Below are 12,199 nucleotides of genomic sequence, written 5' to 3' on the forward strand. Positions count from 1 at the left end.
AATCACTAAAATCACTGAGCGTCTAATAATATTTAAAATAACTAAAAAGAAGTAAAAACATAACTTTAACAGGTGGTGCTCTGACCCACCGAGGGAGCCTGTGCCTCTGTGGATGATGACGGATCCATCATCGTCCCCAACCTGCAGACCTCACCCATTAGGAAGTCTGAAACCCCCTTCCAGAACAGGGTGACTGACACTTAACCGGATAGATGAGCCACCCACAAACAGTATTTCTGTCTTGTCTCGATTGAATCTCAGTTTATTGGGTCCTCATCCAGCCCACTCCTCTGCCCATGCACTGGTTCAGAGCTTCAACTGCCTCACCTCTGTTTAGCTGAGAAGGAGAGGTGGAGCTACATGTCATTGGTGATGCCTCAGCCCGCACCCCTGGTTAATGTCTCCCGGTGGTTTCGTATAGATGTTGGAAAGCATGGGGGTCAAGTACAGCCCTGAGGCACCCTGTAGCAAGACCGCCATAGGACAGACCCATTATCCCCTTTCCACCATCTTCTCTAAGAGGCATTCTAGGCAGGAGTGGAACGGTTGCAATATGTGACTTCACATCCCAACCCAGGACAGCCTTCCCAGAAGGATAGCCTAAGAGGTCCAAGGGAGTCCACAGGGTTGCAGGTCCTTTCCTGGCAAAGGACACAAGCAGGCTTGCACGTCCCTCACCTGGCTCAGGTCGATCTAATTGTTTCATGACCTAGTCATGTTTTATTGGGTTGTGTGGGGTGGCACAGTTTTGGAGATTGCTTCAGGCAGCAAAACACCTTGGGCCAGACCTGGACTTAGAACTGTGTTAGACACAGTCTGCATCCCCTTTATGGGATGCCTCAGGTTAGCCATGGTGCCCTTCCAAGCACGGGCGGTCCCTCCTTTATGGAGAACGTTATGGTCTAAGTGCTGTAACTTAGAGGACTTCTTTGCCTCCTCTTCACGAGGACCGCTGACTTGGGACTGTGTTACACACAGGCAGTGTTCCCTTCATGGGAATGTCTCAGGTTAGTGAAGATGCCCTAGGAAGCATGGCAGCTTCTCATTCATGGAGAATGCTACACTTGAAGTTCAGGGATTTAGCTATCTGGCCTACCTCTTCATGGGGATGGCTGACTTAACTGACAGGCACGTTCACGAACATGTTATTTGGAATTAACAGGACACAGGCTTCTAATATGGAAGACTGAATTCAGAATGTATTTAAATGTCTCTTTTCTCACAGAAAAGAGACATTTGCACTGAGATTGTTTACTTGGCAGTATAAAAAGGCTGCTGTACCTGTTCTCCTGACAGGGCTCCTGTAGCTTTAACAGCTGTATTGAAAAGGAAATTTCAGCAGGTGTCATTTGTAGGTTTGGGGAACCTGGGGAAATTCCCTCTTCATCACAACAGTTAAAGTTGCAGGTGCCCTGCCTGCTTTTAAATCTAGTATAGCTCCTGCACCTTTAACTGTGGTGATGAAGAGGGAATCTTTCCAGGTCCTCCTTTTCATGTGGTCACCCTAAAATAGTACATAATCATAGAATCATAGAATAGCAGAGTTGGAAGGGGCCTACAAGGCCATCGAGTCCAACCCCCCCCTGCTCAATGCAGGAATCCACCCTAAAGCATCCCTGACAGATGGTTGTCCAGCTGTTCATTTTAGGGCGGCCATATTCTACGGGGTTTGGCAGTGTTAAATGATATTACCCCCATATCCCTGGGTTAAACCGGGAAATGGGTCAGTTTAGGAATCCTAAACAAGGCATTATTAAAAGAAAACCCTTTACATTATTATGGACAACAGAACAGTGGAAAAAATCGGGTTCACTTTGAATACAACAGCAATGGGTGAGTTAGTTGGTTGTAGGGTTATACTGCTGGTTGATAACTTATGTTTTTACATTATTGTAATTATTAGTTTATCTTTATTGTTACATTGTCAGTGTTTTTATTTATTGAGATATCAAGATGTATTCTATTCAAATAATGTGACCGGGCCTCAGTGAAAACTGTTCTAATCTCACCACTAAGGCCATATTGTGGGCGCTCTCCAAATAGTGTACACATAAAAAAATCTGCAAACAGCTATGCCCGGAGTAAGACCTTCAATAGAAATTGACTTGTGAAAATCTAGGTTTATTTATTTATTGCATTTCTATACCGCCCAATAGCCGAAGCTCTCTGGGCGGTTTACAAATTTAAGGCAATTCAAAACAAAACAATTGTATTAAACCATAATATAAAATACAATATAAAAGCACCACCACGATAAAAACAGCAGCAATGCAAAAATACAAATTTAAAAGAGCAAAGTTAAAATTAATTTATAGACTGTTAAAATACCGGTAAAATAAAGAGGTCTTCACCTGGCACCTAAAAGAATATAATGTAGGTGCCAAGCGAACCTCCTTAGGGAGCTCATTCCACAGCCGGGGTGCCACAGCAGAGAAGACCCTGCTCCTGGTAGCCACCTTATATTACATCTCAAGTGTTACAATGTTTTAAAGAGAGCTGCATTTTCTTGCTTAATATTAAATCACACTGAATAGGCCTGAGAAAAGATTGCTTCAGTAACCCAATCATTCCTCTCTTCTTTCTCCACCCTTACCTGGGAGTAACTCCTATTATTAAAAGATGCCTTTTTTAATGGTCCCTCCTCCTCCCTCCCAATCCCCTTTCCTTTTGTGTCGTGTCTTTTAGATTGTAAGCCTGTGGGCAGGGACTGTCAAGAAATACTTCTGTAAGCCGCCATGAGAGCCTTTTTTGGCTGAATGGCGGCATAAAAATGCTTAAATAAATAATGGTGTGCTGCTTTTAATGATGTACTAGTTTTAAATGTTTGAATTAGTTGTATGTATTTTAATGGTGTTTTTATTTGTGTGGTGCCCCGCCTCGATCCAGAAGGAGAGGCGGGTTAATAATAATAATAATAATAATAATAATAATAATAATAATAATAATAATCTCAGTGAGGCTTGCTTCTGGTTAGGGCACGATCCTATGCTGGCAATTGTAGGACTTTTTTTCTGGCTAGAGAATTGCACCTTTTGCCTCCCTGTTTAATCTTTCTTTACTGCATATTTCCCGTTTTCTGTTTAGTCTAGCACTAAACATTTGGATAGGAGCATTTCCCCTCCTATCCACAGTGTTCTTTAGCTATTTGTTTTTAACTGTGTATATTTATTGTTTTATACTGTATGTTTTTATCTGTACGCCGCCCTGACATCTTAGTGATATAGAGCGGGATATAAATATTCTAAATAAATAAATAAATAATAAAATATTCCTTTTTCTAATCCAGGACCTTTTCCTTTTAAAACAATGGAAAATAATAATTGTCTTTTCTACTGGTCTTGTATGAGGACAGCAAAAAGAACTACCATAAAGAAATTTGTACAGCAACTAAAAATACATGTTGATTTCAGATACATTGAATGTCTCACTTGTTCTTTATTTCAGCGATTTTAACATTAATGTATTTTGTAGAACAGGTTGGTGTTACCTGTGAGCTGTAGAACCAGACATGTGACCAAGGCCATGCCCCCTTGGGGGCAGATGGGGCCACCATCTGGATGAGGATGGGGGCTGGGCATGATGTTGGGGAGGAAAGCTCGGAGGATGGCCACAAGGGAGAGGTTCTCCATGGTTGCCCCCCGACTGTGGAATGATCTTCCTGATGAAGCTCGCCTGGCGCCAACGTTGTTATCTTTTCGGCGCCAGGTCAATACTTTTCTCTTCTCCCAGGCATTTTTAACAGCATTTAACAATGTTAAGTTTGTTTTTAATGGACCCCAGAATTGTTGTTTTTAAATGGATACTGTTGTTTTTATACTGTTTTTATGTTTTTAAAATTTTTGCATTCTTTTAATGTTTACTATTTTTAATTGCTGTAAACCGCCCAGAGAGCTTCGGCTGCGGGGCGGTATATAAATGTAAATAAATAAATAAATAAATAGATATAGGAAGTGAGGCAGGTTGCTACTGGGAACAGCAGGGCCTTCTCTGCTGTGGAATGCGCTCCCTAAGGAGGTTCGCCTGGCACCTACACTATATTCTTGAAGACCTTTTTATTCTCTCAGCATTTTAACAGGCTATAAATTTAATTTTAACTTTGCTGTTTTAAATTTATATTTTAAAATTGCATTTCAGCACTGCTGCTGATTTTATCCTGGTTGTGTTTTTATATTGTATTTTATATCATGTTTTTATACTCTTCATTTTATATTTTGAATGGTTTTTAATTTGTGTGAACTGCCCGGAGAGCTTCGGCTATTGGGCAGTATAATAAATAAATTAATAAATAACCAATTAAAATCTCATAAAACTTTATTAAAATAGCCCCTCTAATGGTTTTAGTTGCTTTTTAAATGGGTTTTTAACAGCCAATTAAAACAATTTGAACCCGTTACTCCTTTCTGGGGTTTTATGGGTTTTTAATTAATTTAAATCTATTCACGGGTTTAATGGGTTTTTTATTGGACAATTAAAACCTGGTAGAACCCATTAAGGAGTAATTTGTTTTAATTGAGTTTTCATCCATATAAAAACCAATTAAAATAATTTAATAGGTAATGGGTTTTTAATTGGTTTTAATGGGTTTTATTGAGTTTTAATTGTTAATTTATTGATTTTGAATAGGGGTTGAGTAGTCAACAAAAAAGCCATTAAAACCCAACTATTCCTTAATGGTTTTATATTTACCTATTAAACCCATTAAATACCCATTACTCCTTAATGAGTTTTACATGGCCAATTCAAACCCATCAAAACACCAATAAAAATGTTCTAAAAAATTAAAAACCAAGAAAAATCCATTTAAACCCTGTTTTCCCCTTAATGAATATTATTTGATTTTAAGTGATTTTAATGCCAACTAAAATCAATTAAAACCAATTAAAAACTGACCACACCTTAATAGCATTTAATTATTTCCACTGGTTTTTAATAGCCAATTAAAAACATATCAACAACAAATTGCACCTTAATGGGTTTTAATTTAGTTTTAATTAATTGCCAATGAAAAAACAATGAAAACCCATTGATCCTTAATGGGTTTTCAATTGGTTTTCATCTGCCAATTCAAAACAAATTAAAACTGATTACCCCTTTTATAGATTTAACTTGGTTAACGTACTTTTAATTGCCAGTTAACACCCATGAAAAAGAGGGCTACCTGGACGCTCTGTTCTCTCAGAGAGCCCGGGGATCAAGTGCAACGGAAGCTATCCTGCCTATCAATGGAAGGCCGTTAGCCTGGTCCTCATAGATGTCCTGCCTACATACTCTCCTGGGGCCATTCTGTCTTCAAGCTGCTCATTCCCCCTGAAATCTCTGTTGCACGGTGGAGGCAGGAAATCCCCATGCCAGGATGGAGCGGGGATTTCTCAGCATTCGTCTAGGTACTGGAGCCCACGCCTGCCCTCTTCTGCTTCCAGCTCGACTCCAGAGTGTGTTCACACAGCGGAAGGGCCGTGGTGACCTCATTCTGAAGAAAAAAGTCAAAAAATGCTGCAAATTAGTGGCTGCATCGTATAACTGGTGCAGCACCCATCCGCAGCTATTGCAGGGCTTTGAAGACATATAAAGCTTCATCCCATGTACCTGTTTCCCTCTAATTATCCCCTACAGCGCTAAGCTGTCACCGTTGTTGTTGCTACTGGGCGGCAAGATCCTTTGCATACCAGGAAGTGGGTTTAAGGGGGGAAATGTAAAAAAAAAATCTTAAAAATTCAATGAATGACCCAATCCAATTCAAATTTGGTATGCTTAAAGCTCTCCTTAATATCTATTACTGTGCCAATTTTGATGTCTTTATCTTTAAAGCTTACGCAGATGTAAGCATTTGTTTAATTTTTCTTCAAATCCTGCTCCTGCGCCCCAGTGGCTGCTTGGATGATACGCTCAAAAACTAGTATCAAAATACGGCGAGTCTTTTGCTTTTATAGCACAGTTAAAGCAAGATGCATGGGAGTGCTTCACAATAAAAGCAGATTATAAAATGGAAAACTTTGGAGTCCTTTGCACACAATTCGTAGTGATTGCACAGTATAAAGCTGGTGTGATAAAGCTCATAGTCACATACAGGCCCAGTCATGCTACTCCCCCTATGTGCATTATGGCTCTGCCATCCAAATAGCAGCTTTGAATTTGTTCAGGCGGCCTAGGGCTGGGTACTATTCTCCTTTTCTCCGTAGGTCTATTAATAAGACTGGGTGTTAAGAATAAAGTGCTAACATGCTGGGTAAGGGCTGTGTTCTTCCTCTTAGATAAGCCAGACATGCAGCGTAGTTTGTGTGAATCCTGCCCTGGACAAGCACCAGAAGCCACGTTCCAGGGGCCGGTTTTAAACCTGATGTTGTGCTGCTACCACTGGTTGTGTGGGTCAGATTCAAGCAGGCTGACTTCCTTACGGAGACAGCCGGTGGCCATGGCAGGACCGCAGAATAATCATCAGCGTAGCTGAAGCGAGGCCTTCTGGAGAAAGGAGACAAGCGGGATGTGCCGGCCAAAGGCCATGGAGACGCACCAACTCAGTTATTTAATTATTACATTTATATACTGCCCCATAGCCGAAGATCTCTGGGCGGTTTACAACAATTAAAAATGGTAAACATTAAAAAGTATACAAAATTTTAAAAACCACCAGAAACATAAAAACAACAGTATAAAAACAACAGTATCCATTTAAAAACAACAATTCTGGGGTCTATTAAAAACAAACTTAACGTTGTTAAATTAGGGTGACCAACTGTCAGGATTTCCCCAGATTTGTCCTGGTTTTTGTTCTTTCCATGGTGTCAGGGGGGATTTTCTATAATTTTCAATAATGTCCTGGAATGACACACCTTCCCCTTTAAGGCTGCCATTAGCATGGCAGGAGGGAATGACATGCTTTCTTGAGGCACGTCATTCCCCCACCCCGAGCTCCAATTGAGATCTTAAAAGGGAAAGTGGGTCTTTCGTGGACATTAGAGAAAAGGCCTCAATTGGAGTGGATGGTGGTGGTGCAGAATGAAATCCTTTCCCCTCCTCCACTCCAATTGGGTTCTTTAAGGTGGCGGGGGAATAACGTACTTTCTGCAGGACTCAGAAAGCTGCTTCCCCACACACACACTAGGTGTCCTCTTTTTTGGTTTCCCAAATATGGTCACCCTAGTTAAATGCTGTTAAAATGCTCTGTTGCCTTTTAGGAACATGCTTGGCCAAAGCTTAAATGGGAGTCAATCCAGAGAAACAGGCAGCTGGAGTGTAAGCCGGTCCCCATGATCAGGGGCGGCAGCAGCAGTAGTGAGGAGGAGGAGGAGGAGGAATTGCACATGGAGGTCTGAACCTTAAGGATTATGCTGTCTACTGATCAGAAGAAGAAAAACTGGTCTTGCCAAAGTTAACCCACAAGGCCCTGAGCATCTTCCCAAAGGGCATTTTATGAGGGCATAAAAACGTCCGGTCTCCTCTGGCTGTTAGCCTGGTGCTTATCAGAGGATGCATGTTGAAGGAGCTGCACCAGCGAGATAGGCTTGGCTGTTCTCTGCTTGTTTACCTGGGTCTGAGACAAAGGCTAAACGCTGGTGCAGCCGTTGCATTTGATTTATGGTTTGTTAAATTGATACTGGCCCACAGGTCAGTTAATGAATAATGGTCTGTTACTGGGATTTATTTGGGCTAGATCATGGCTGAGAGGATTCCCCAAAAGGTCACACTGAGGTGGAAAGATTAAAAAACAAAAAAAAATTACTGTGCAGCTTTATCCTGCATGCCTCAATTTTTTGGTGTCCTTCTCAGAGACGGATGAATGTGAATATGGAGGATGGAGCGGGACACTAAAGCTCATGTGATGCTTTTTTCTGTAGGGTATAATCAGTTGCAGCACTTCTAATCCCACTTGACAAGCTGCTTGTGCCCCAAAACATGTCTCTTAACCTAGACCCTAAAGATGTGGAAGTCCTGTGCTCCATGGCCTCTTTTCAGGACAAGGCCCTGCCCGGAAGATCTTTGCAAGGCCCTAGGGAATCATAGAATAGTACAACTGGAAGGTGCCTCTAAGGCCATCGAGTCCAACCCCCTCCTCAGTGCAGGAATCCACCTGCAAATGTGATAAGCATTCCCTGCACCTCCTCGTCCAAACCATTAATAAAAACGTTGAAGAGCACTGGGCCCAGGACGGTACCCCACTTGTCACCTCCCCTCAGTTTGAGAAGCTACCATTGATAAGCACTCCTTGCGTCCAATTCTGTACTTAACTGTGGATCCACCTAATAGTTGTCCACAAAAGCAGGGAAACACCTCCCCCCCCCACAATGATTGGTGTTCAGGAGAAAGAAGGGGGAGCCAGGCAGAGGGGGAGCCAGGCAGAGGGGACTCCAGAGGGCCAGATTTGGAGTCCGGGGGGGCTATATTTGAGGTTCTGCACACACACACACACCGGCCTTGCTGAAACAACTAATTTTTTTTGCTTTTTTTGTGTGTGTGTAATTTTAATAAAACAGAACAGAAAAATAGTCAAAAAATGCATAGAAATGTCCCCCCATCAGATACACCATTCATTAAAAAAAAGTGGTGGGGGTCAGGTGGGCGGGCAGGGAAGAGTTATGCATAGGTTTCAAGAAAAGCAGACCAAATATCCATGTATTTATCCATTCACACGTGGCATCTATATCACACCCTTTCAAATGTTGATAACATTGTCAAGTCCTCAGTCCATTGCATTATGGGTGGTGAACATTTATCCTTCCAGCATAGTAATATCAATCTTTTAGCTGTCATAAGAGCTTGGAAAATCCATTTGCACTGACCATGTGTAGGTAGTTTAGGAGGACACGCACATCCTTCCGTATTAAAGACTGTTTCAATACAAAGTTTAGCCTTATTATGACCTAACAATGGCAGCCAAAGAGGGGCTCAGTCTGTTCCTTGGGTTACTTAACAGAAATTGCCACTGGATTTGTCCACTGAGGCGGCGGCCACATGTTTCTGAGCAAGTGCCATCCTGTCATGCCTTCTAGGTAACAAATAACTAAATAAGTACTCTTGGGGTAGAAGGGTCAAATCTCTCATACCAGCAAAGGAAGCGCAGAGGAGCTAAGTTGGTAATTCGCTCCCAGTTCCTTCTTTACATGAAAATTCAAAACACAGTTCAATTTGTAGACTTAAAAGGAACGGAAGTACATTTAGGGCTCTGCACAATGAAGTAAGCTTCAACCTATCCCTGATCATACATCTCCATGACTGGAGGGTTGTCCCCATTGTTGTCATTGTCACCACCACCACCATCGTCTTAAAGTGGTTTATAAACTCAGCGTTGGAGGAATGAGTTTTTCACCTTTGAAAAGGTTCAGCTTTCTCCTTCAGCCCCTAGTTGCTAAAATTGCAAGCAGTTAGCCATCAGCCTCCTTTGAGAGAAAAATGGAATGTATCTCTTCTCACCCACCAGCGTGTGTGTGTTTGTCCATGGAAAGTACCAGCACCCTTTCTAGGAGCAGGTGCCACTGACCGCTTGAACGTGGTTTGGAATTTTCACTTCAGAATCAGGGTGACCCTATGGAAAGGAGGACCGGGCTCCTGTATCTTTAACGGGAAATTCAGGAGGTGTCATTTGTATGCATGCAGCACCTCCTGAAATTCCCTCTTCATTGCAACTGTTAAAGCTGCAGGAGCCCTGCCCTCTTTTGTATCTGGTCACTTTAGTATAGCTAGAGCAGCTGTAACCTTTGTGATGCAGAGGGAATTTCACCAGGTGCTGCAGGCATACAAATGGCACCTCCTGAATGTCAGAAGAGTGAATGAAGAAATGACTGGCAGCTGAGGCTAGAATGGAACGGTGGGCGGGGTGAGTCACAATTGGAGAAAGTCAGAAGGAGAACTAAGCCTCTGAGTTTGGAGGCTTACGGGCATCACCTTAGGATTGTGCCTTAAGAGATGTACATTACTTTTGTATGTTTTTAAGTGATAAAATGTGTATCAACAGCTTGGAGCCCAAATATCTAAAGGAGTACCTCTTCCAGTATCAGCTTGCCCAGGCCTTAAAATTCCCAGGGAAGGGTTTCTCCAAGCAGTCATAGTACATTATATGACAATAAAGGAGAGTGCTTTGTCTGTGTGCCCCCCCCCCCCATTGTCGAACACCCTCCCCATGAAAGGGTGACTGGCACCAACAGAATATCCTTCTTGGTGCCAGGTCAAAACATTCATTTCCCCAGACATTTTAAACTGGCTTATGAAAGTGGGTGGTATGTCTTATATATTTTCTGTCTTTTTATTGTTGTTGTACCTTGCTGTGGTTTTATTAAGATTTTTTTAAAAAAATTCCTTTTTGTGAATCAAAAGATGAAGTGAGTTATATAAATATTCTATCTATCTATCTATATCTCCAGATCATTTATGGTCAAGTTAGAAAGCACTGTCCTCAATACAGATCCTTGTGGGACTTCGCCGTTTAGATCCTCCATACTGCAAACTGACCATTTCTTCCTACTTTCTGCTTTTGTTCTATAAACAGTTAGCTATACATAAGTGGGATCTCTCTTCTTTCTTGCAGACTGTTATGTTTGCTGAGGAGTCTTTGGTGAGGGATTCTTTTGGCTTGAGAAAGATTCAGTTGAGTCTGATTGTTCTCTCTCTCTCTCTCTCTCTCTCTCTCTCTGAGTCTTCTGCTAAGCACTTCAGATAAAATTGCTCATATCGGCTCCATTCTGGATTCCGGTTTAGATAAAACACAAGTGCAAACTGCTCTTAGAGCACAGTCTGGTCAGACTTAATTGGATGAATTGCAGTTATTGCCGCCTGCGGATATGGGCAGCGTAGTTGCTTGCTTGACCCTTGTCCATCCTGGCTGATAACATCTAGCTGAGAGGAAGCAGCCAGGTGGGTCTTTGAGGTGGTTAATATTTCTCTGAAGGAAGTTGCCTTGAAAGAGGTGGTTGCAAAGCCACTCTTGAAGAAACCCTTCAGGGATTCAGTCATTTTTGGCAATTACTGCCAGTGGTGAAGCTCACTTTCTCTGAGGTGGTGGTGGTGACCCAAGAGATGGAGATCATGGAGATCTGGTTTCATGTACATTCTTCAGTTCAGTTCCTGATCTGTTTTAGGGTGGGAATGACACTGGTTTCTTTGGTGGACAATCTCTCCTACAAGCAAAATACAGACTGCATGTCCTTGTCGGGTTTTATTATTATTATTATTATTATTTATTTATATAGCACCATCAATGTACATGGTGCTGTACAGATAACACAGTAAATAGCAAGACCCTCAGCCATGGCATCCTTCTGAACTGCTTGGCTAGGAAGGGATTTGGGAACACAGTTTTGTAGTGGTCCTGGGGGACTTTTACAACTTGGCCTTTGGTTTATGGTGTTCCTTGGATCTCTACTTTACTCCCATTCTATTTACTCAAGCGTAAACAAGGTTAAACAAATGTTAGAATAAGCAGCTGCGTGTTGGTTGCCGGTGCCATTAAAAAGCAGTTTACTGCCTGAAGCAGCGCCCAAATTCTCTCCCCCCCCCACCTCACCTCCACCCCCACCACATTAGAGACACAGTCTTGTAAAAGCAGACAACTGTTCCTGCCTTCATCCGCCCCCCCCTCCCCAGTGCTCTATGCTGCATGGCAGGCTAGCCCTGAGGCCTGTCCATATCTAGGGTGACTGTATGAAAAGGAGGACAGGGCTCCTGTGAGGACACCGACCTCACCCAGAAGGCCTTGCCTGGCACACCCTTCTCAAGCCAAGCACCACCTCTTGAAAAGCCTGAGGAAAGGGTAAAAACAACACAACCTCTCCCCTATATGTGAGGGGACAAAGTAAAGGGTTTTGGCAAATAGGTTCTATTGTTGAGGTACTGAACTGCAGGTGTATTGGTAGATGTTTTACACTGTGTAATATAGCAGGTAATAAATCTGAGCTGATGGTTTGTGGTAACAGAACACAAAGTAAAGTTTATTGAAAGTGAACAGATCTTTGGTATTTCAATTTAGATCAAACCTGCTTATTTTTATATTTAAAACAACAATCCCAAGTCCCTTAAAATCCTGTCTCTTCTCACTCCTCACACCAAACACTCTCATGAAGCACAAGCCGGACTAAAAACCCCAGACTAAAACCAACACCAAACTAACCACACTAACTCACAATCCCCTCACCCAACTATTTATACTCCTCCTTCCCCCTTTCTCACAGTATCACTAGCCACGCCCACTCAGTCAAACCTTCCGCACTCA

The sequence above is a fragment of the Elgaria multicarinata genome, chromosome 15 (genome assembly GCF_023053635.1).
Source record: "Elgaria multicarinata webbii isolate HBS135686 ecotype San Diego chromosome 15, rElgMul1.1.pri, whole genome shotgun sequence".
Taxonomy (NCBI): Eukaryota; Metazoa; Chordata; class Lepidosauria; order Squamata; family Anguidae; genus Elgaria; species Elgaria multicarinata.